Below are 24,103 nucleotides of genomic sequence, written 5' to 3'. Positions count from 1 at the left end.
ATTAACAAAGTTTAAAAAAATCACAAAAAATTCCTACGTTACCGGGCTTTTTATTATTATTTAATCGTTCAAAGTTGGCTGAAAAAATGATGAACCATTTAGGTTATCCTTTTCAATTGAATATTTCTATATCAAAAAATCTAGAGAGTGTGATAAAAAACTATCTAAAATATTTAGACAATCCTGCAGTTTATAATAATACCATACAAATATAAGGTTGCCGATGATATAAAAACAAAATATTAATTTAAATATGTCTTCATCGAAGATCCATCATTTGATGAACTGAGACGATTATAGTTACAGTATTGATGATTGAAGAGCGATATCTATATTATCAAATTTATACGCAGCACTTGCATACAATATATTATATATTTTTTACAATACTGTAGGTTTAATATCACCTTAAAAAAGTCCAGAATTAGTTTTGTTTTTGCTATTTGTTTTTAAGATTAATTTTATGAAACATGCTTAAATTGATGAAGACTCACTCGGCCTACTCAAATTGACAAATACGATTCATAATATTTTGGCGAACATCAGAATTGGTTAGAGTTTAGAGATATCGAAAAAAATTATAAGAAAAAGTTAGTGGTCCTTTGTGACTATTTAAACCGTATGAAATAAGAATTTAATAAACATGTAATGCTAATCTAAATTCTTCATATTAAGCGATAAAATAATTAATTAAAACAATTATAATTTAATTTAATAATATAAACATTTTTATTTTAATTAATAATAAAAATAAATTGGCAATTGTATTTATAATAAAAATATTTATCACAAATGTTTAATATTATTGATATATGAAAATATTTATTAAAAAATTACTAGCAAAAAGTTTGTGCGTGTCTCTTTGTGACTTTTTATACCGTATGAAATAAGAGTTTAATAAACATGTAATTATCTAAAAAGGCTTCTGTGAAGTGATCAAACCATTTATTAATATAATTATTATTATTTAAATTAATATAAATATATTAAAAATATTTAATATAAATACATTTATTTAAATTTAATATCAATAATAAAAAACAAATAGGTAATTATTTATATAATAAAAATATTTATCATAAATAATATTATTGATATACGAAATTAGTTATTAAAAAATTATTAGAAAGAGTTAGTGTGAGGTCCTTTGTGACTATTCGAAACCGCGTGAAATAAGAATTTAATAAACAAGTAATTCTAATCTAAAAAGGTTTTATATTAAGCGATAAAACCATTTATTAATATAATTATTATTTAATTTAATAATATTAATATATTTATTTTAAATTTAATATTAATAATAAAAATAAATAGGCAATTGTATTTATAATAAAAATATTTATCACAAATATTTAACATTATTGATATACGAAAATATTTATTAAACAAGTGAAAACAAACAATTGACTGAGTTAATTGTTGAAATACCATGCACAGTCAGTGTTGATTTCTTTATCACATTACACGTACAAACATGTATACACATACATAACTGATAATCAAGTATAGTACATATTATAAAATTTGGGCCTAATTGGCGCCCTCACGGGTAAACAGTGATATTTACGAAAAAATGTTTCAAACAAAAGTTGTTTAATTTTTTTTGGTTGGAACATTTTTTACATTTAAACTTTTGTTCTATCTCTAACGGTTTACAAGATGGGTCCTACGGACCCACGACTCAATTGACCTATGATGCTCATTTACAAACTTGACCTCACTTTTTACGTCCTGAGTACGCTGTAAAAATTTCAGTTCGATATCTTTTTTCGTTTTTAGTTATCGTGTCCACAGACGGACGGACGGACGGACGGACAACCGGAAATGGACTAATTAGGTGATTTTATGAACACCTATGACAAAATTTTTTTCCTAGCATCATTATTTTTAAGCGTTACAAACTTGGGACCAAACTTAATATACTATGTATATTTCATACATACATGGTATAGAAATTATTATGCATAGTAATTTATTTAAACAAAACAAAAATTTAATATTGTAAATAATATTTAATTAAAATATTATTCATCAAATACAGGTTGTCATTCAGAAACTTTTTTAAGGCATTTTTTCTAAAAATTTTATATAAAATAATAGTATACCAGTGATTATAAATAGCCGCGCTCCAACCAAGTCTTCAAAATTTCTACGGGTAGGAATGAAGGTAGTTAGTTCTATACCAGCATTCAGTCAAAAATTATTGCCTTATTATCCATGTACAGAGAGTTTTATTAAGTTGAAATATGCTTAAAATTCGTTCAATAAATTTTATCGAGGAAAATGATTTGAAACGAATGTTAGTTTCAAAGACACACATCTTGTACCGACATCAAATTCGATTCGAGAATTTTTCAAGTTCAATTAAAACCTCACTCTGATTCATACCTGACAAACATTTTATGATCGCTTTAAATTAGAAAATTGTTCTTTATAAATACGTAAACATTTTTGTTTGAAATATTTTTTTGTAAATCGAATAGTTCTAGCTTTCTGTGCGTTTGCTCATTCAATTTGAACAAAAATGGTCTTTATAGAACAACAAACCACTTTTATTGAATTTATTGGCAAACAATTTTGATACGAAAAAAGAATTTAGGGTAAAACTTTTCAGTCCGTTTTTGCCTAAGCTGAACGGTTTGAGAAAAAATGTTTCGAACAAAAAATTTTTAAATCAATAACCACTTTCTAACTTAAAGTGTTCATCTATCGATTACCAGTTATGGAGTAGAGTGAGCTTTTCATTGAGATTGAAAAGCTAGGTCAAGTTTAATGTCTGCGTAAGATATGTGCGCCTACACAGCCAACATTTTTCTCAGCAATTTTATCGATACAAGTTATTTTTCGAATTTTTAACTTTAAGAGTAGTTTAATTGAAACAATTATGAAAATATCGATATAATTTATGAATTCAATTTCCACAAGTTCAAATCATTTTGTAGACGTGGAAATTTTAAATAGAACTAGAGACTCGGTCCGGCCTCGCACGGGTGCAGTTTAGAAATAACAATATTTTCGCGACTTGGTTATATTAAATAACTTATCCTACAAATTTCAAAAACCTTTGCATAAAATAAAATATTTTAAAACATTCTTTTTTTTTCCATAATTTATTTAATTTGTACTATTTTTGGTGGTACATTCTGTATAAAATTAAAAACTTAAATTATATGTATCAAATTATTTATTTATTAATATTGTTATATTTTAATTTGTACAATTAACTAACTGCCAGTGTTATTAGAGATTATTGGAATTTAAACGACTTTGTTTGTGAGTTTTAGAAACAAATGCGGAATCGTTTGAAAAATATTTACAATAATAATTTTTTGTAGTCTCTGTTATGAGTAGGTATAGTAGCGTTATCAGTGAGTCGTCCTGCACATGCATAGCCTGGGTAATTTCATTCATTGAAAAATTCCAAATAAATAAATCTCAGAAAGAGTCATCTAGTTAAAAAATTTTTGACTAACATGATTTATTTATAAACTTTAATTTACTAAAAAGAGTTTTTTTTCTCAAAACCATTTTCTAGTGGATTAAGAGCCAGGCCAAAAAAAATTCGTTGAATTTACTAAAGCTGATAATTTGAGGATTGGTTATAGTAGTTGTGTACACACACATACTGTGGTCAGTCAAGCGAACGATAGAACATGGTTCAGATATATGCTATCGAAACGGTAAAGTTTTACGTGGGACTAAAATGAATTTACTAAAGCTGAAAATTGTTATACAGCTTGTATATCACTACATATTATAAAACAAAGTCGCTTTTTCTGTCCCTATGTCCCTTTGTACGCTTAAATCTTTGAAACTACGTAACGGATTTTGATGCGGTTTATTTTAATAGATAGAGTGATTCAAGAGGAAGGTTTTGATGTATAATACATCCATATTATAGTAGAGTAAGGAGTTGAAATAGGGGTTGAAAGGGATATGCTTCAAAAACTAAAAAAGTTGTGCATCGATTAAGCTAAAATATTGACACGATATACAACCAGCTTCAAAGATCTATTGTTTTTATCTACTTTTAACCTTCGGAGGGTAGAAAGGTGTAGCGAGAAAGTGGGAAGGAATTATCGAATATTTACAAATATACCTAAGTGGGGTATCAAATAAAAGTGCATGACGTGTACATTACAAAACTGTTATCCCACGCAAGGAAATGTGGAGGGAGGGGTGCAAGTGGGGATGTTGCCCAGCAAAGCGGGTAGTTCAGAGCTAGTTGCATATAAATAACAATTATGATTGTCAGTCTATTAGGTGTTAGAACAGTAATCAGCAATCTCGGTAATAGCTCAAACGATTTTTATGAAATTTAGTATGTAGGGGTTTTTGGGGCGAAAAACCAATTCAGCTGTGTTTCATTTTTAAAAAACGTCGTTTTCTCTCGGAAACTTAAATTTTGGAAACGGCTCCAACGATTTTCATGAAATTTAGTATCCAGGGAGTTTTGGGGGCGGCGAAAAATCGATCTAGCTAGGTTTCACTTTTAGAAACCGTAGTTTTATCTTGGAAGCTTTAATCTTGGATTTACTAAAAAAATAATAATAATACTAACGAGCAAAGCTCGATCACTCAGGTACTATACTCTCATATAACATACATAATGCTAAAATACATGTCATAATAAGTGGCGTCCTAATTCATTATTATTGTAAGAAGCTTTAATTTCAATTATTTTTATTTATTTTATGTTATTGTTTTTTTATATTCCCGGATCTATCTCTCTTTTCCGCCGCTATTTTCCGGAACTATTTTTTCTGGGTCTATTTTATTTCTCACTCTATTTTTTCCATCGCTATTTTTTTCGGGGCTATATTTTCCGATTATCTGATGAAAGTAATATTCTAATCTTTATTTCGTATAGAAGATATATATTATGTTTTAATAACCAGCACTAAATTTCATTTAAATAAAGTTATGACGTAGTAAAAAATTATTTTTAAAAGTTAATTTATGAGTTATGGTATTTTATACAAAAACAAACTTTTTTCATAAAATGTTTTAATTATGTAATTAATTTGTTTTTAATATTTATTTCATCACTGTAACCATTCGATTATTTGAATTATTAGGAGGTAAATTAATACAGCAAATCAATCAGTGGGATTTACTTCACGACCTTATTTTGATAATCAAATCGCGAAATAAAATTTTGGTTTTTCAATATTTTTATACCATGCATATATGTAATATGCAAGGTATACTAAATTTAGTCCCAAGTTTGCAACGCTTAAAAATATTGATGCTACGCACAAAATTTTGGTATAGGTGTTTATAAAATCACCTAATTAGTCCATTTCCGGTTGTCCGTCCAGCCGTCTGTCTGTCTGCCCGTTTGTCTGTCTTTTAACACGATAATTCAAAAATGAAAAAAGATATCAAGCTGAAATTTTTATAGCATACTCAGGACGTAAAAAGTGAGTTTGTAAATGAGCAACATAGGTCAAGTGGGTCTTGCGTCCGTAGGACCTATCTTGTAAGCCGTTAGAGATAGAACAAAAGTTTAAATGTAAAAAATATTCCTTATAAAAAAATAATCAACTTTTGTTTGAAACATTTTTTTGTTAACATCACTGTTTACCCATGAGAAATTGCAAATTAGGCGTAAATTGTATAGTATGTATTATATGGGAATAGCAGTTATGTATGTGTGGCATGTATGTATGTGTAATGTGATAGAGTAATCAACACTGTCTATGCATGGTATTTCAACAATTAACTCAGTCAATTGTTTATTTTCACTTGTTGTTAATGAATTTTAATATTTACATCGAAAAAAAACCCTAATGCACTTAGTTAGACCTAATTTGCTAAAATGATTTTATTTTTTTTGTTCCAAATGGATTGTACTTGGAAAAACAATAAGACATTAAACGCGTTAATTATCATTTTGGGACGACATCCCAATTATTCTTCGCAATTTAAAATCAATATCTTTCACACATATGAATGAGGAAATTCATAATGTCAAGCAGTGCAGACACAACAAAATGCTATTTATAAAATAAACAAGTGAAAACAAACAATCGACTGAGTTAATTGTTGAAATACCATGTATTCGCACCGTGCGTTGTTTTTTTGGAGGCGTTTCCATGGTAACGATACACTACTTAAATTATAGAATTGTATGGATGCATATATAATTGTATGGATTGCATTAATGACTTACATTGAAAATTTAATATTATTGTCTCACAAATTTAAATAAATAATTATGATAATTTACTTTTGAAAAATTATATTTATGCAATTTGATTTCTTATTTTCTCAATTTTTAATGCATTAAGTTTAATTAATTAGTGTTTTTCAATAATTTTAATTTGACATTTTCTATAACATTAATATTTAAAGAATTGCAAATTAGTCATAACAGCCTCCTTAATCGCCAAAATTCACTGGAAGCGCTGGCATCGATTTTATTGTCCCTACCATGACTACACCCACAACGAATAGACATGTGATGCTTACGAAAAAATGTTTCAAACAAGAGTTGTTGATTTTCAAGACCCAATTGACCTATGTCCTAAGCACGCTAAAAAAATTTCAGCTTGATATCTCTTTTCGTTTTTGAGAAATCGTGATGACAGACGGACAGACAGACGACAGACAGGAAATGGATTAATTTGGTGATTTTATGAACACCTATACCAAAATTTTGTTCATAGTATCAATATTTTTAAGCGTTACAAACTTGGGACTAAACTTATTATAACTTTGTATATTTCATATATACATGGTATAAAAATTCATAATTTACCGGAATATAAAATTGTTTTTATTTTAAATTATGAATATTTATTATTTGCAATATTTATTACATACTTATAAAAGCAACGTGAATTTTATGTAATTTTAAATCTTAAAATAATAAATTTTTACTTATTAAAAATAAGTTGTAATTTGCGGAAAAAAAACAGGTTATTTTGAATTTTATGGGTACGAAATTAACGGGAAAGAATAGATTTAAAATATTAAAGATAACTAAGCACTTTTAAAAATAATTGCAAAATTATTTTGCTTTCAAATTCAATCCAATGAAATCGTAAACCCCACCAGTTCTAACATTTTTTCGCACTGTAAAACATTTTGAAAAATGGAGGTAAAAACACGTTTTTTGTTTTATTCTAAAGACGTTTTGTGTGAAAAAATTTTCAACGTACTACACTGATCAAATAAAATATTTTATTGCAATGTTAAATATTTTAGGCATTTTAATCGAAATTCGTAGCCCAAGAGCTGCGTTAGCTAAGCGAATTCCCTCAGAAATTGAAAAAATACCATATTTTTCTTAAAACTGAATATTGCATTTTTAGTTTTTCAAGAATTTTTATTTCAAAAAAATCGTCTAGAGAAAAAATTACAAGAGTACTTTTTTGCTTAAAGCTGATCAAAGAGAACAAAAATATTTTTTATTTTGAAAAAATTCAAAATTTTCTGTTTTGGACGCAAAATTCCATCATCAGTACAAAAGCAATGGATCCATTTCCTTCGGCAATTCTCTAAAAACATGTATTGTACTTTTATCTGAACAATTGATTTTTTTAAACAATTATGTCTTGTTACTAAACGATTTTGTCTTTTTACAATTATGTGTATTAGCCCCTAATGCAGTTTGACTTAAGTAATAATATTTATAATGATTTTTAAGAATGGCTTGTTAGGTCACGAAAACTTAAATAATATTTAATTTTAATGCTAACATTTTTGAAATAAAAATTTATTATTTTCTACTACAAATAAAAATTTTTTTGATCGATATTAAAGTGAAAATTCATCATTTTTTACGTAGTTCATTGATAGATATCTATAAATTAAAGCGATTGTACTGAACACAAGTTTAGAAAAACTTAATCGAATGTATAAAATTTTTTACTTACACAGAAAATAAATAAATTGTAGGCACACTAAAGAAAACAAATTATCACTACTTTTTAATAAATAAATCACTGTTAAATAATCGTTAAAGTATTATCGAAAATTTTTGGAGCATATTCAATAAACTGTATATTATAGCACAACATTTATAGATCGAAATACAAAAATTTGATTCGAAAACTTTGATTCCAAAACATAAAAACAAACTAACAAATAACTATCAAAAAAATATATATATAATTATTTTTTTCTTAGAACATTTTTTTTAAATAAAAATTTTGTTTATAAAGAAATTGAACATGTACACACAAACACAGAAAAATATTTAATAAATAAAAATTTTTATATAAATGAATAAATAAATAAAAACAGACGGCATGCATATATTAAACAAGGCCTTTCACTTTGTTTGTTGTATAGTTTAAAATTAAAAACTGTGCAAATATTATAAAATTTTATGGGAGAAAACTTCTTAAAAACTGTTTGTTATTATCATTAGACGACAACTTTAACAACTAACTAATAATGTATAAAATTATAAAATCAATTCGTGTTGTATCAGTATGTTGAAATTGGCATATCTGTATTATAGTGATGTAACGGATACACGAAGGCAAGCCCACGTGGATACACGTGCGCAAGGGAGGGGTTTTGTGGGTCAAAACCTCTCCCATTGAGAATCTGTCTACATAAATTTTGAACTCACAACATAGTCGTAAAAATCTACCCATTTATGAGACGCATTATATATATATATAATGTCAAGATCCAGGTTCGGTACATTCTTTAAATTGAGCCGAGTACTTCAAACAAAAAACCTGGATCTTGACGAAGCTATAGAACTAGCTGATGCTGCTAATCAGATTTTGATTTAAAGAAGAGGAAACGTTGGAGACGAGTTCAGCAAAATTTTCAAAATCACGAACGATATCTGCGATGAATGCGACATAAAAGTGCGGAATTCAACGTCCGCATCATAACAAACTGATTTACTTGAAGATTATAGATCGAATTTTGAATTATCACAATATTTTATCAAATTTAACTTTTCTCTTTCTCAATAAAATGAAAAATTTTGATGAAAACTCTTGGTCAAGTTTTTGAACTAGAATATTCAATTTTGCACGATGAAAACGCATTGCCGGGCGGATGCCAAAAATTCGCTCGAATCACTCAATATTTGCAATAAAGATGCATTTTCGAATGTCTACTAAATGCTTCGCGGTCTGGCAGTTTTGCCTGTTACAATACCAGCGAATGAACGCTCCTTTGCAACCTTGCGTCGTCTCAAAATTTACCTTAGATCGACAATGTCTGAAGATCGGCTAATCAGTTTAGTCCTCGCTCAATATACACCAAGGTGTAGAGGTCGATGCACACAGAGGTTTGGAAAAGTTTTTTTCTGTACCTCGCAGAATTAACTGATTGAAGAACACTGACTGGATATCATATTTTGACCTACTTAAATGTTCTCTTACTCGAAAAAAATATATTGTTTTTATAGCCTTTATGGCCTAACATAGCGAACAAAAGTTTGAACCCCTCCCTTTGATAATTCTTGCGCACGGGCCTGTACGAAGGGCAAATGAACAAAATTTTTTCCTTCCATCACCTGCCAGGACGGCTCCAGGGCACTGTCGGATGCCCTATTGAAGTTTAGAAACTCGAATATAATAAATTCGACACTCTTGTTACCAAACTTATTTTTATTAATCCTCGAAATGTCAAGCAAAATGAATCACAGAAATTTGAATTCATTATGAGATTCCGGTCTATAACTGATTGGGAAATATTCATTGAGCACTTTTACCGAATTTTTAGACTGTATGTGTAATATTTTCGATAATTCGGCACATCACTAAACAAATATTGAATATAGTACAACAATTTCATTATTGTATTATAAGTATAAAATCACAGTTTTATTAAATCTTAAAAAATGTTTTTTTTTTTTGATTCAAATATTATTAATCAAAGACTAATACTTAAGGGGTCTGAATTAGCTCACTTGTCTAACTGGTTCTCTGTTCAAATATTTTTTGTGTGATATAATAAATAATATTAATAAATAATACGTGAATTATGATTTATCAAATATTAATAATAATTATTATAATTAATTGTGATATATAATTGAATCATATTTGTATAAATTTTATTACGTATTAAAAATATTTTTATATTAAGCTTATAAGAGCATCGCACGCATATTATATTCAGTAAATATGTATGATTACTTAGTTATTCCGGTCATGTTCGTAAATGTGTTATCCGGAAATTCGAAATTTTATATTATTACAAGTGAAATTTACAAAATTAAAAAAACCTCCGACAAATTTTTCGGGTACGGAACCCTAAACTCTCCATAAAATTACCTTTTTCCTTAAAGCATTTTCCAAACTGAACCGATGTTGAAGATTATCATAAATTTTTTTGTTTTTCAGGTACAGAACCTTAAACTCAAATTTATATAGATAAGAACACTCTCCATTAAATTGCCTTTCAAATGAAACAAAAAAAATCAAAATCGCCGCATCCGTTTAAGCGCTACCATGCCACAGACAGACAGACAGACCGGCAGCCAGACAGACACACACACATAGCGGTCAAATTGATAACATCCGTTTTTTTTCGGGGGTTAAAAATAAAATTGTCTTACGGTTCGTAATAAAATCCTATAATTCACAAAGATTGATCTTTATAGAGGATGGTTGATATCCGTCATGTCAGCTAATTTAAAGAATCAACGTAGACGTCACCCCACGCTTTAAATTTTACGTTACAATTAAAATTACTATCCACTTTTTAGTACAACGAAGCGCTTTCTTTTTTTAGTTTTTTAAACTATATACATAGTTTATTTTAACCACTTTCAGCTCGAAGGGTATGGATTATATGCTTAAGAAAGTGTGTGTACAATAGAGAAGTTACATGTTTTTTATTTTATTTTTTTTCGAAAGCTTACTAAAACTTACTAAGCAAAATTAAAAAAAAAAAAAATTTTTTTTAAATGTAAATTTACAATTGAAAATGATTTTTCTAAACTATAAATTCAAACGGCAGTGACGTCAACACTTCGCACGAAGAAATGATAAAATAATATGAATAATGATAAATGGCTTGTCTCTTAACTGGCTTTCACTATATTAAAACGCACATTTCCATAGAAACCGATTTACTCATAGCCTCAACGGTTGTAAATACGTCACTACCGTTTTTTTTTTTAAATTATAAAATATAACTAATTTTTATTAATAATTATTAATAAAATAGAATTATTAATTAAAAAAAAAATGAATTCTTTTTATGGATTTGTGGTCAAAAAAAATTGATACAAGTTCTCTTTTCAACCCGAAAAAATTAAATATTTTATAGATTAAAATCTTAACAAATTAACAAAGGTCGTCAGACTAAAATAATTTATGGGAAGTTTGTATATTTAATTAATTGTAAATGCCATCCATCTTTTATTATTAATATTTATGATCAATTTTATCAAATAATAAATATCAGATATTATTCTTTGAAACTGTTGATAATGATAATAAATAACAGTTCATTAATAATTAATTATCCATTCATGTAGTAATGTATGCGATGTTTATAATAGTAGAGTGGTTTTGTCGCACAAAATTGTAATACATATACCCTCGACAATTTATACTCTAAATTAAGGTTCAAGATTAACAAAAGTGTAAATTTTAACAGGCCAAAAAGTGCGTAACTGGCTCAGTAGTATTGGATCGAAAAAGTGAAAAAAGTTAAAATAGCGTTCTAAGGAAACTTTTGAATTTCTTTCGTTTTTTATACCCTGTATATACAGTTTGTCGCAATTAAGATAAAGACACCTTCATATTTTCAGTATTTATAGGAATATCGATTTCGGACAGTCATACAGAGTGATGGGTCACATTTTGTAAGATACTAACGGAAATTTGAACTTTATACTCTACTACAAACTGACAAATATAGCCGATTCTTAAAATTTTACCTAGCGTCAGAGATGGTAAAAGATTATTAGAATAGAGAAAATTATTTAAAAAAAAATTGCTTAGGATATTTTTTTATACTCATATACCGAGTTTCATGGCGAAACTCCAAATTTTTAATTTTTTCATTGTTTTGGTCCACACTCATAGCACACTATTAAATTATCAATTGGTCCAGTTTATAAATTCCATAGCACACTAGTTAAAAAATTAAAAAATAAACTTTTATAATTAGTGTGCAATGGAATGTAAAAACTGGAAAAATTGATAATTTAATAGTGTTATGTATTCAAATATTTCAATAAACTTGTAATAATTTTGAGTAAAGACCAAAATAATTAAAAAATTAAAAAATATTCTACGCAACTTTTTCTAATATTTTTTTTTTCGATATCTCTAACCATCTTTGAAGCTAAGTAAAATATTAAGAATCGGCCTTATTTGTAAATTTTTAGTAGGATGGGTTTTAAATTTTGCTTTCGGCTAAGTGTCTTAAAAAAATGAGACTCGTTACCCTATTCCTATAAATATCGAAAATATGTGGGTGTCTTCATCTTAAATGCAACACACTGTATGAAATATATATCACGGTATAATAAATTCAGTTTCAAATTTGTAAAGCTTGGAAGTATTAATGATGCGAACAAAATTTTGGTATAGTTGTTCATAAAATCACCTAATTAGTCCATTGACGTATTTCCGTCTGTCTATCTGTTAGGAAACACGAAAACTCAAAAACGTTAAGTTTTTATAATGTGCTCAGCACGTAAAAAGTGAGTTTGAGTTCGGTGTACGACATCTTATCGAATTATTTTTTTAATTGTAAATCTTAAGTATGTTTTGAATGCAAGGTTATTAACAATTAATTTGGCGATTAATTGATCATTATTATTTCATAATGGGTTGCAAAATAGGGTATTATCGTTAGTCAAAAATAAATCATAAAATTTGAAAAAAGTTAAAATTTATGTAAAAATATACTTAAGGATGTATGAGCATGACAACAATGTTTGATTTAAAGGCTCAAAATTTGTTTGTAGGTAGTCTTTTACTCAAAGAATATGTGGTTAAAATTTCAGCTTAGGTAACCGTGCAAATTTTTAAGAAAAAAGTCATTGAAAATCGATATAAAATACATTGGCTCTTATGGAGGAATCTCAAAAAACGACATATTTTGGAAGTTTTTGATAATTTTCATTTGGAATGAATGAAAACAAATTAAAAAAAAACTTTTTAATAGAAAGTAAACATATTAGCAATGAATTAGAAAAGAAAAAAACTAAGTGTCACCGTCCATATAAGGGATGTAAGAGCAGGGTAGATTAAGGGTTGAAATTATTTTTATCTTATTTTCAACTTTGATGATGAATTTTGTTATAACTTCATGAATGTAGACGAAAAATAAGAATAAAATTTTTCGATATGTGTCTTGGTTTTCGAAATATCGAAAGCTAAATAATTAAACAAAATTTCCAATTTTCGATATTTTGAAAATTAAGCCAGATATCGAAAAATTTTATTCTTACTTTTCGTCTTATATCGTCAAGTAATAATATAAATTTATCATCAAAATTGAAAATATCTATTTTTAAATTTGTGCCCCCACTACCATGCTCATACATCCTTAAATATTCTGATTTCGAGTCATAAAAGCACATTTTTCTTTTAAAATATCAAAATTAAAAATCGTAATTTTTAAACTGTATATCACGTGACCTAAAACGCGGATAAGCCCTGCTGTGATGTCATAGCGGTATGAGCCATAGACCATCAATTAGTTCAGTGTAGACAGTTGGGTATAATATATACATAGATAAGTATTTATATTTATATTATAATCAGATGTCTATAAATATATCTGTCAAAATTATTTTTGTTATTTCGTATAGTGTTACCCATATTACGTTATCAAATTGGATGTCCGCGTTTTTGACAGTTTAAAAAAGGTTTAAAATTTAATTTCAGTTTTTGACAAGAAAGCGTATGTATTTTTCCGAAATAATTAGCAAAATCAACATTTTGAAGTACTTTTTCAAAAATAGTGGAATACCCTATTGGTTAATAATTAAGTACTTCAATCCAGTGTTAGATGTATTAGGAATTTCAACCCGACAGTACTGGCGTGAACTGTTCGGTACATCTTTAGTCTCGTAATAAGAGATTTTCTCACGTGTTTTGCACCAAATATTTTGTTCGTTAAATATTCTTGAACTTTCTATATCAAAACATCTACACAATACAGAATACAGGGTGTCTTTTTTAAGTTGACATATGCTTGAAAATTGATATATAATTTTAATCGAGAAAAATGCTTCAAACGAAAAATGTTAGTTTCAAAGGCATTTATACCGACATAGAATTCGAAGTTTTCAGGTTCACTTAAAACCTCACTCTGATTCATTATTGACAAACATTAGATGAACGCTTTCAATAAGAAAGCTATTCTTTATAAATGACAGTAAAATCTTGCTTTTTGTGCGTTTGTTCATTCAATTTGAACAAAATTGGTCTTTATAGAAAAACAAACCACTTTTATTCTATTTATTGGAAAATTTTTTTCGAAAAGTGTCTAGATTTCAAAGAAACAATTATCCGAAAAAACAGTTTTGGGTAGAACTTTTCAATCCGTTTTTGATTTAACTGTACGCCGTACGGTTTGCGGAAAAATGTTTCGAATTGTTTATTAAAGCAACCGGAGGACTAAGTCCAATCTGATATCAGAACATGATGTGAAAGAGTTTGAAGTTATTTTTTAATTTGTTAACTACAAAACGAGCTATTGGTCATAATAGATTAAAATGGTCCACCCTGTATATTCTATTTCATTTATAATAAAATCCAAAAATAGATTGATCGAAACAGTCACATAAGAAAAATTGTTTATAATCGGTAGCTATTGTACATCCCTGATATATGAATATTTATATAGTTTTTAAATTTTCTTCGAAACAAGTGAAAACAAAAAATTGAGTTAATTGTTGAAATACCATGCATAGTCAGTGTTGATTTCTTTATCACATAACACATACAAATATGTGACACATACATAACTCATAATCAAGTATAGCACATAAATTATCAAATTTCCGCCTAATTGGCCTCCTCGCGGGTAAACAGTGATGTTTACGAAAAAATGTTTAAAACAAAAGTTGTTTAACTTTTGATAAGGAACATTTTTTACAATTAAAATTTTGTTCTATCTCTAACGGTTTACAAGATGGGTCCTACGGACCCAAGACCCAATTGACCTATGATGCTCATTTACGAACTTGACCTCACTTTTTACGTCCTGAGTACGATGTAAAAATTTCAGCTCGATATCTTTTTTCGTTTTTGAGTTATCGTGTCCACAGACGGACGGACGGACAACCGGAAATGGACTAATTAGGTGATTTTATGAACACCTATGACAAAATTTTTTTCCTAGCATCATTATTTTTAAGCGTTACAAACTTGGGACTAAACTTAATATACTATGTATATTTCATATATACATGGTATAAAAATTTCCATAATATAGGTATATTATTATTTTTGAAAAATTATACAATTCTTCATGAAAAAATGTAAACAGCGTATTTAAAAAAAATTATAATTATCTTCTATCTAATCAATTAATTGCTGCAATAAAGCGTAATATTTTTTTTAATTCAAGTTTTTTATTCTCGTGGATAAGATCAATTTTATATCGTCGCGTCATATCCACGTATAAAAAAAATCATAAATTGATTTCATTTGAATCTGTCTTACGAAGCTTTAAGGACGTACGAGAGCCAGGCCATTTTTTGATAAATGGCTTGATTTTTTTAAATATGAAGTTGGACTTATTCTAAATCAATTCAGCAAATTTGAGGGGATTGCCCGATATTTAAATAAATAAATGACTTCAAAACTAGGTATATTTAACATTGGTCTTATGGGAAAACGGTTAATGGATGATACGCTTTCAAAGGTTTCTAAACTAGTCGAAGGAAATTAAAAAAAAAACTTTTTAAATTAAAGTTAAAACCTTAATAAATTATCAAGAACAAATTAAAAGAACAAAAATCCGTTGTACGAGAAAGGATGTATGAGCACGGTAATCGGGACACAAATTTAAAAAAAAATATTTTTTTCAATCTTGATTGTGAATTATGTTATAACTTGACAATATAAGATGAAAAGAATAAAATTTTTCGATATCTGGAGTAATTTTCAAAATACCAAAAATTAAAAATTTTGTTTAATTATTTAGCTTTCGATATTTCGAAAACCAAGGCAGATATCGAAAAATGTTACTCCTATTTTTCGCCTACATTCATGAAGTTATAACAAAATTCATAATCAAAAGTACAAATAATTTCAACCACAAGTCTAAACTTGCTTTGGTACTACCTTAAGTAATGGTAAAAAACTAAAAGCTAAAGGCGAACAGGCGGTTTGAAACTACTGTGATTTATGAAATGATGAAATCGTCATCAACTTACTAAGAAATTATTAGTTTCCTGAAAGTATTACTTTTCTGACAGTTATTATAGTAGTATCAGTGAAATCAGTCAAATTTTCTGACTCACTATGAAAAGATTCAATGCAATATTTTCAATAATAAATTGTCAAATTGGTTATATCCGATTATGAATCATTTCTTAATGTTTATATTTTAACTGATACTATAATGATTATGAACTTTGATTCAGTTTAATCCAGAATTCTTTTTAAACTATTTATTTCGACGAAACGAAAATTAATTACAGTTTAATTTGAATTTCATATAAGACAGAATAGTTATTTATAACTAGAAAATTAGAATCGTTATTTTTTATAGAGAAAAATTTCCTGCTTAACTTATTGAGGATTTAAAAAAATTATAGTATAAGATCGAACTTCACCCATCTGATAACTAGATGACCGATATTTTTTATGAAATTTTGTTGATTTTTAAACACGTCTATCATAGTGTTTCTATCGAAAAGTGTCCATGACTATTTTTAACCCCCGAATCATAAAAAGGGGTGTTATAAGTTTGACCGCTATGTGTGTGTGTCTGTGGCATCGTAGTGCCTAATCGGATGAACCGATTTGTTTCGTTTGAAAGGTAATTTAATGGGAAGTGTTCTTAGCAATGTTTCAAATGCGAGTTTAAGGTTCCGTACACGGAACAAAATTTAAAATGCGATGATTCTCAAAATCGGTTCAGTTTGGAGAGCACTCTACGGAATAAAGTAATTTAATGGAAAGTGTTCTTAAATACGTTTCAGAAGCGAGGTTAGGGTTCCGTACCCGAAAAATTTGTCGAGGGTTTTTTAATTTTTGTAAATTTTACTTGTAAATTAAATTAGGGTAGGTTAGAGTGGCTGTCTTGGGATTGGCTCTTTTTAAGATATCCTCTTTGAGGAGCAACTTGCAGTTCGCAAATGGAACTCCCGGATATTTATTGATGCTCGTGTCCGGCAGCATTGTGCCATTTCTGGCAAGCTCGTCGGCTCCGCTATTTTCTGGAATGTTAATTAAATTAAATTAAATCAACTTTTCCATGAAAGGTGTTTTGCAGTCAAGCCCATACCGTCGTTTTCGAAATTAAATTAACTTCCTTCTGATATCAATTTCGATTGGTAAACCGATCGGTGTATAGTTACCCATATTGACTTAACTGTTCAAATGGTATGAACAGATTTACACCAATCTGATAACCAATTGAAATTGGTATCAGAAGAAAGATAATTTAATTACGAAAATAATGGTATAGACTTGCCATTAAAAAATCGTTAATGGAAAAAGTTGATTGAAATTAATTTAATTAAAAATAGCCATGAACACTTTTTCGATAGAAAAACTATGATAGTAGTTTTGAAAAATCAATAAAATTTCCAAAAAAATATGTCTCATTCGTTTATTAGATGGGTGAAGTTCGGCCTTATACCGTCTCTTGTACTATTATTTAAAAAAAATTAATTGAGATGATATCCGATAAGTAGATTTAGAAATGAAACATTGCTCAAATTTGGTTCTCAATTACTTGAGAAAAAGTCTTATTTTTGAAAAGTAGTGTAAATTCTAAAAGTTCATTATTCTCTGTAAAAAAAATATGCCAGACATCTTACTTAATTATTTAATATATGTATTTAAGCTTAATTATAATTTTAATAATAGGTCTGGTACGTTGTTTAGCGCAATTTGTTTAAAAATTAGACGTAATAATTTCAGTATTTATTATTAAATTATTCCTCCTCTTTATATAATGAGGTTTATTCATCCCCGTGCACATCCAAATACACGTTGGAACTCACATAGTTTTATTTTTAGCAGGGTTCGAAAATATCCGATATTTATTATAAATATCAAAATATCGGATATTTATGATATATATCCGATATATATCCGATATATATCCGATATATATCCGATATATATCAAAAGTTTGATATTTACTTTTATAGAATAAACAGTTATATTCTATAATTACAAAAGTTATTTAATGCTTCTTAAATACTCAATAATGAAGTAAAATCGTTTCTGCACTTTGTCAATTAATTTCTTTATAAAAAATAATAAAATAAACATAAAAAAAACTTACTCTTTCGTAACGAAATTTTTCTAACATGACTCACGCCATTAATGCCGACAGAAGTGTTGCCATTTATGGATTAGAACATATTAGCGAATATGTTTTAACTCTACCCGAACACCATTTACATTTGGGGAGTAGAAATACAGTAAAAAAAGTCAAAAATTACTTAATTCTAATATAAAATTTTTAAATCTTTTTTGTATTGATATATATATCATAAACAATCATTTGATATATATATCGGATATATATCGAATATATATCATGATATATATCCATTGATATATATCCTCGAACCCTGATTTTTAGTATATCCGATTAATAAAATACACCAAGATTGGTGCTTTTTTCGGCAAATAAGTACTAATTCTTAGGAATAAGGCTGCCACCAAAAAATTCCGGGAATACGGGAGATATATCAGAAAGTCGGAATATGGCGAAATTGTCATAACTAAATTCCTATATATTATATAATGTGTCTACATAATAATAATATTCCTATATATTATATAATGTGAAAGTAAGGATGTTTGCTTGTTTTGTTACTCTTTCGCGCAAAAACTACTCAATGGATTTGAATGAAACTTGGCAATAATATAGCTTATACATCATAATACATCACATGAGCTTAAATTTATATGAGATATATTTTTAAAAAGCAGTAGTTAATATGTTTCTAAACAAATTAATTTTTTTGTAAGAAGTAGGTATCTATGTCTGATAACCTTGGTTGAACAGATGTCCATAAATTGTATCTCCTTCACCCTATTTGTTTTATATTATTTTATTTATTTTTTAATGATCTTTGCCAGTTATTTAAGGACAAAAATATTGGAAAAGCCATGGGTAAAAGATAGTATTTAAATAAATATTCTTTAAATAATTTAAAATAAAAGCTACTGAAAGCTGAACGAATTTAATTGAATATGAAACAAATAATCTCTTTATGAACAGAGGAGAAATTATATTGATATCTGAAATGACACTCAGAAAATACTTGTAAAAATGTAAAAATTTTCGCACATATTCCGAAGCACTTGCTGGTAAACATGTTTCTAGTCGCCCTATTAGCTCAGTAGGTTAAGACGTAACCAATTCCGTCCGCGATATGCTTAGGGTAGCGTGTTCAATTCCCGCCGTCGCAACAAAATTAATTTAATATAATAGTAGTGATGAGCTGGTGTAGTGCATGTTATATGCATGAGGGAGGTGCACTCAGCCTCTGAAAGTAATTGTGAAGCTGGTAAATGAAATTATCACCGGAAAGGTGGTAAAACACATATATGGTATCACAATGGGCTGTATAGCCTAAAAGTGTCCTTCGTGGGCAGTCAATATAACCTAACCTAACCTAAGATGTTCGGTAAAAAATTATGGGTACCCAAAATTAAAAATAGAATTCGAATTGGTGATTGTTCGAATTTGGTAATCGATCAAATCTATTCGTTACAAAATCACTCTTCATTACCTACATCACTATAGTTCAACAAAAAAATACTAAGTATTGTTCACACTAAGTATTTAGTGAGCCATAAATTATTATTATTTAGGACAAAATAAATATTGATCAAATTGATTACGATGTTGAATTAATAAAAACCATTTAAAATATATTATTAAATTAATTAAAAATCTTCCATTATTACGAATCCATTCAGTCATCAACAACTCAATAAAAAAAAAAAACATTGCAAAATTGAAAAAAGTTTGTACTAATAAAAACCACAAAAATGACCTTCGAGCTTTATTAAATCAACAAAAAAAAGTTGTATTCCAAGAAAAATAGTAAATAAAATATTGTTTAATCACAGTACATATTAATGACAGTTTTAATTGATTACCAAACTTGGGAAAATTCTTGGAAAAACTTCTTTTCTGTCAAAAATGTTAAGAAGAATTGAGTAACAAATAGAAAAGTGATTTGGTTTCATTTTTTACAAAAAAAAAAGGTATCTGTCTATTATAATTTGATAATTATTGGACAAGGGGGACCTTGTTTTATAAAATGTTGGACCAAATCACTTTTCTATTTGTTATTTAATTATCAACAAATTAAAACGAATATTTCTCAATTTAAAGATTGTGACGCAATTAAACATTTTTAGAATCTTGTGAACGAATTTCGATAATGTTCTAAGCCACATACAAAATTGAAAAAGTATGGTGATCAATAAAAACTAGCTATTAAACGTATTGTATTTTAAAATAATTAAATACAAAAAAAATTCACTCACGATTAAGATTCAGTGATGTGTGTTTTTATCAAACACAATTAAAAACAAAAAAAACTTTTTGAGACAAACACAATTGCGGAGGCTGTTTGAACACAACCAACCACAGAGTAAAGAGATTTAATGAATTGCCACTTGCTTTTATATATAAAATTATTAATTTATTGTTATACATATCATAATAAACAATATAATATCTATTCTATTAATATTTTTAATTTTTTTTTTATTATTTAGTGTATCTTAACTACTGCATCACAATGTAACGGCATTTTTAAAAAAGAAAAAAAAAATTGTTAAACATGAACGTATTTGTATTTTTATGGTTCGGTACAATTTAGTATAAAGTTGCGAGAGCAAAATAACACATTTTTTTATGAGTTGTTTTTGGGAAGACCATTTATTTTAAATAACTCTAAAAAAACATATACATATAGGATATTTCTTTAATTATAAGATCATTTTGACCGATTTTAAAAATTTAATATGGTACTGCTCCTGTAGGCGATCTCCTGGAGTTCCTCCAAAAAAGGTGTATGGTGGTGAGCACCATATCTCTTCTTTGGATTACCCAAAATAAATAAATCCATAAAATTTCTTTAGTAGTTAGATTGATGTAGGTATTAATCGAACTGTGGTGTTAACAATTAACCCGACAATGCAAATAATATCTCGTTATAAACAACCCGACGATGTATTCATTCAACAGTTCACACACACACAGTCATAGATAATAAATATTTATATTATACTACATACAATGTCGTCTTAAAAACAAATGTAATCTAGACAATTCTAAAAAGAAGTGGGCAATATCGTTTTATATTGCTTGGACAGAGAAAGAAAACATATACAAGTGAAATATCTGCAATAGAACATACGTGACAGTTCTAGAATTTGATAAATTGTTCGGTATCAATTGATTGTAACTATCTATATAAACGGCGCACGGTGTGCGATGCCGGGAGATTACATCACAGACTCTTCAAGTTAATTACAGAAGTGAATTTAAGCGATATTTTCAAGTCAAGTTCTATTATCTTTCAGAATAACATTAAAATAAAAGTATTGTGAACTATATGTTATTTGTATGTAGTAAAAACTTAACAATAAAAATTCGTATAATTATTTGAGTATAGACAGTTAATTTTTTCATTACACAAAATTTGATGCATTACTAAACGTATGTATTCTGTCATACTACAGATATGTATATGCCTAGATGGTACAAACACACATGGTATAAGAACGTCCATAAGAATTCTTCTTACTTCTTATAATATAAATGGCTAATGATATGGTTTACAAACAGAATAGACTTTTGACATCAAAAGACTGGAGATGAAATACACATCGAAGTTATATGATAGTTTCGTTTTTACATGAAATACTCATACCGTTAAAATATAAAATATACTTACTATGGAAGTAAAGTGTGACGTATTAGATCACAATAAAATGGATAAATATTTGTACAAAAAAGGTGTATTATTAAGATAAGCCAAATGTATGAAAAATAATTAATACATCATCAATAATTTTATAAAGGGTTTCGTATTTCAGCAGTTTCAAAATTATTCGTAGAGATATCTTCAAATTCAAACTATTACAGAAATTTATAAATTAATATTTTTTGAGGATGTACGAGCACAAAGGCAATTTTATATAAAAGGGTTGATTTTTTTTATATGAAGTTGGACTAAGTCTAAATTAGTTCTGAAAAGTTTAGAGGGGGGGGGGTATCCGATTATTTCACAAGTGAAAACAAACAATTGACTGAGTTAATTGTTGAAATACAAAGCATAGACAGTGTTGATAGCTCTACCACATTACACATACATACATGTCACACATACATAAATGATATTCCCATATAATACATACTATACAATTTACGCCTAATTTGCGCCCTCACGGGTAAACAGTGATGTTTACAAAAAAATGTTTCAAACAAAAGTTGTTTATTTTTTTTTATAAGGAATATTTTTTACATTTAAACTTTCTATCTCTAACGGTTTACAAAATGGGACCTACGGACCCAAGACCCAATTCACCAATGTTGTCCATTTACGAACTCGACCTCACTTTTTACGTCCTGAGTATGCTGTAAAAATTTCAGCTTGATATCTTTTTTCGTTTTTGAGTTATCATTCTCACAGACGGACGGACGAACGAACAACCGGAAATGGACTAATTAGATGATTTTATGAACACCTTTATCAAAATTTTTTTCGTATCATCAATATTTTTAAGCGTTACAAACTTGGGACTAAACTTAGTATACCTTGCATATTACATATATGCATAGTATAAAAATAAATGCCTACAAAAGTAGGCGTATTCAACATTGGTTTTATGGTAAAACGGTAGATAGATGATATGTTTTCATAGATTTCTCCAAAACTAGTCGTAGGAAATTCAAAAATATACAAAATTGAAAATTTTGTTTAATTATTTAACTTTCGATATTCCAAAACCAAGGCAGATATCGAAAAATTGTATTTTTAATTTTCGTCTACATTCATAAAGTTACAACAAAATTCATCATCACAGTTGAAAATAAGGTACAAATAGTTTCAACCACTAGTTTAGACTTGCCTTGGTAGCGCTCGTACTACCTTAAATTAATAAATTTGATTAAAAAAGTTTGTAAACTCTCAACGATTAGACGAAATGTATGAAGCCGGTTGCAAAATTTACACTTTATAAGCGTAAAAATGTTACTATACAGAGTAAAAGGTCTCTACAACGATGTACCAGGTTAATCTTAGGTCAAAGTAATAGTACAATACATTAGCCGGAAAATATTTTTAAATGTGGAAAAGAGGTGGAACTGCTCCGATTTCAAAAATTCAGCCGCACTTACCTCTGTTTTGCTATAAAATATGAGGATATTAGGGCAGTTTTCCGCCAAATCACTCCAAATAGTGAAAAAAAAATTTTTTTAATCAAAATTTCCTTTTTGAAATTGTCTTCCGGGGATTTCCAAGATCGTTGATAATGAATTCAAGGTTAAAAAGTAACTGAATTTGCAACCCCTTTAAAAGTAGGTACCCTTAGAAGTGTCAATGAAAAAAAAATTAGAAAATTCTGAATTTCACCTCAGAAATTGTCTCCCGCCGGTTTGCGAAGTCACGATATCAGGAATTTGAGATCAAAAAGCAACTGAACGTGAGTGAATCACCATTAAACTACCCCTAGGAGTGACAGAGGGTTTTCAGGATCGCTGATCACGAATCCAAGGTCAAAAAGTAACTGAAGATGGTTGCAACCCCATTAAAACTACCACCATCTTCAGTTGCTTTTTAACCTCGAATTTGTGAACAGCGATTCCAATCTATTGTGCCATTGATTGGGACGCTACGTTAATTGAATAATACCGTCATTTGTTCTGTTAGATTGAGGTTTTATTATTATGATATTTTAATTCAATTACTCGATCTTTTTTGATATTT

At 28.1% G+C, this 24,103-nt stretch overlaps 1 protein-coding gene across 2 annotated transcripts in view; it reads right to left on the bottom strand.

The window, feature by feature from the left end:
* Positions 1-24,103, bottom strand: part of LOC123293530 (synaptic vesicle glycoprotein 2C-like) — a 91,177-nt gene that overhangs the window by 30,193 nt on the left and 36,881 nt on the right. The window contains exon 1 of one of the 2 annotated variants that reach the window (XM_044874389.1): positions 20,652-20,781. The exons of the other annotated variant lie outside the window; for it this stretch is intronic. The gene's annotated coding sequence lies outside the window, so the exon portion shown is untranslated. Of the gene's footprint in view, positions 1-20,651; positions 20,782-24,103 lie in introns of those variants that run through there. 2 annotated transcript variants of the gene reach the window in all.

Source organism: Chrysoperla carnea, chromosome 2 (assembly GCF_905475395.1).
Source record: "Chrysoperla carnea chromosome 2, inChrCarn1.1, whole genome shotgun sequence".
Taxonomy (NCBI): Eukaryota; Metazoa; Arthropoda; class Insecta; order Neuroptera; family Chrysopidae; genus Chrysoperla; species Chrysoperla carnea.
This window is presented reverse-complemented; position numbering and strand designations above follow the sequence as displayed.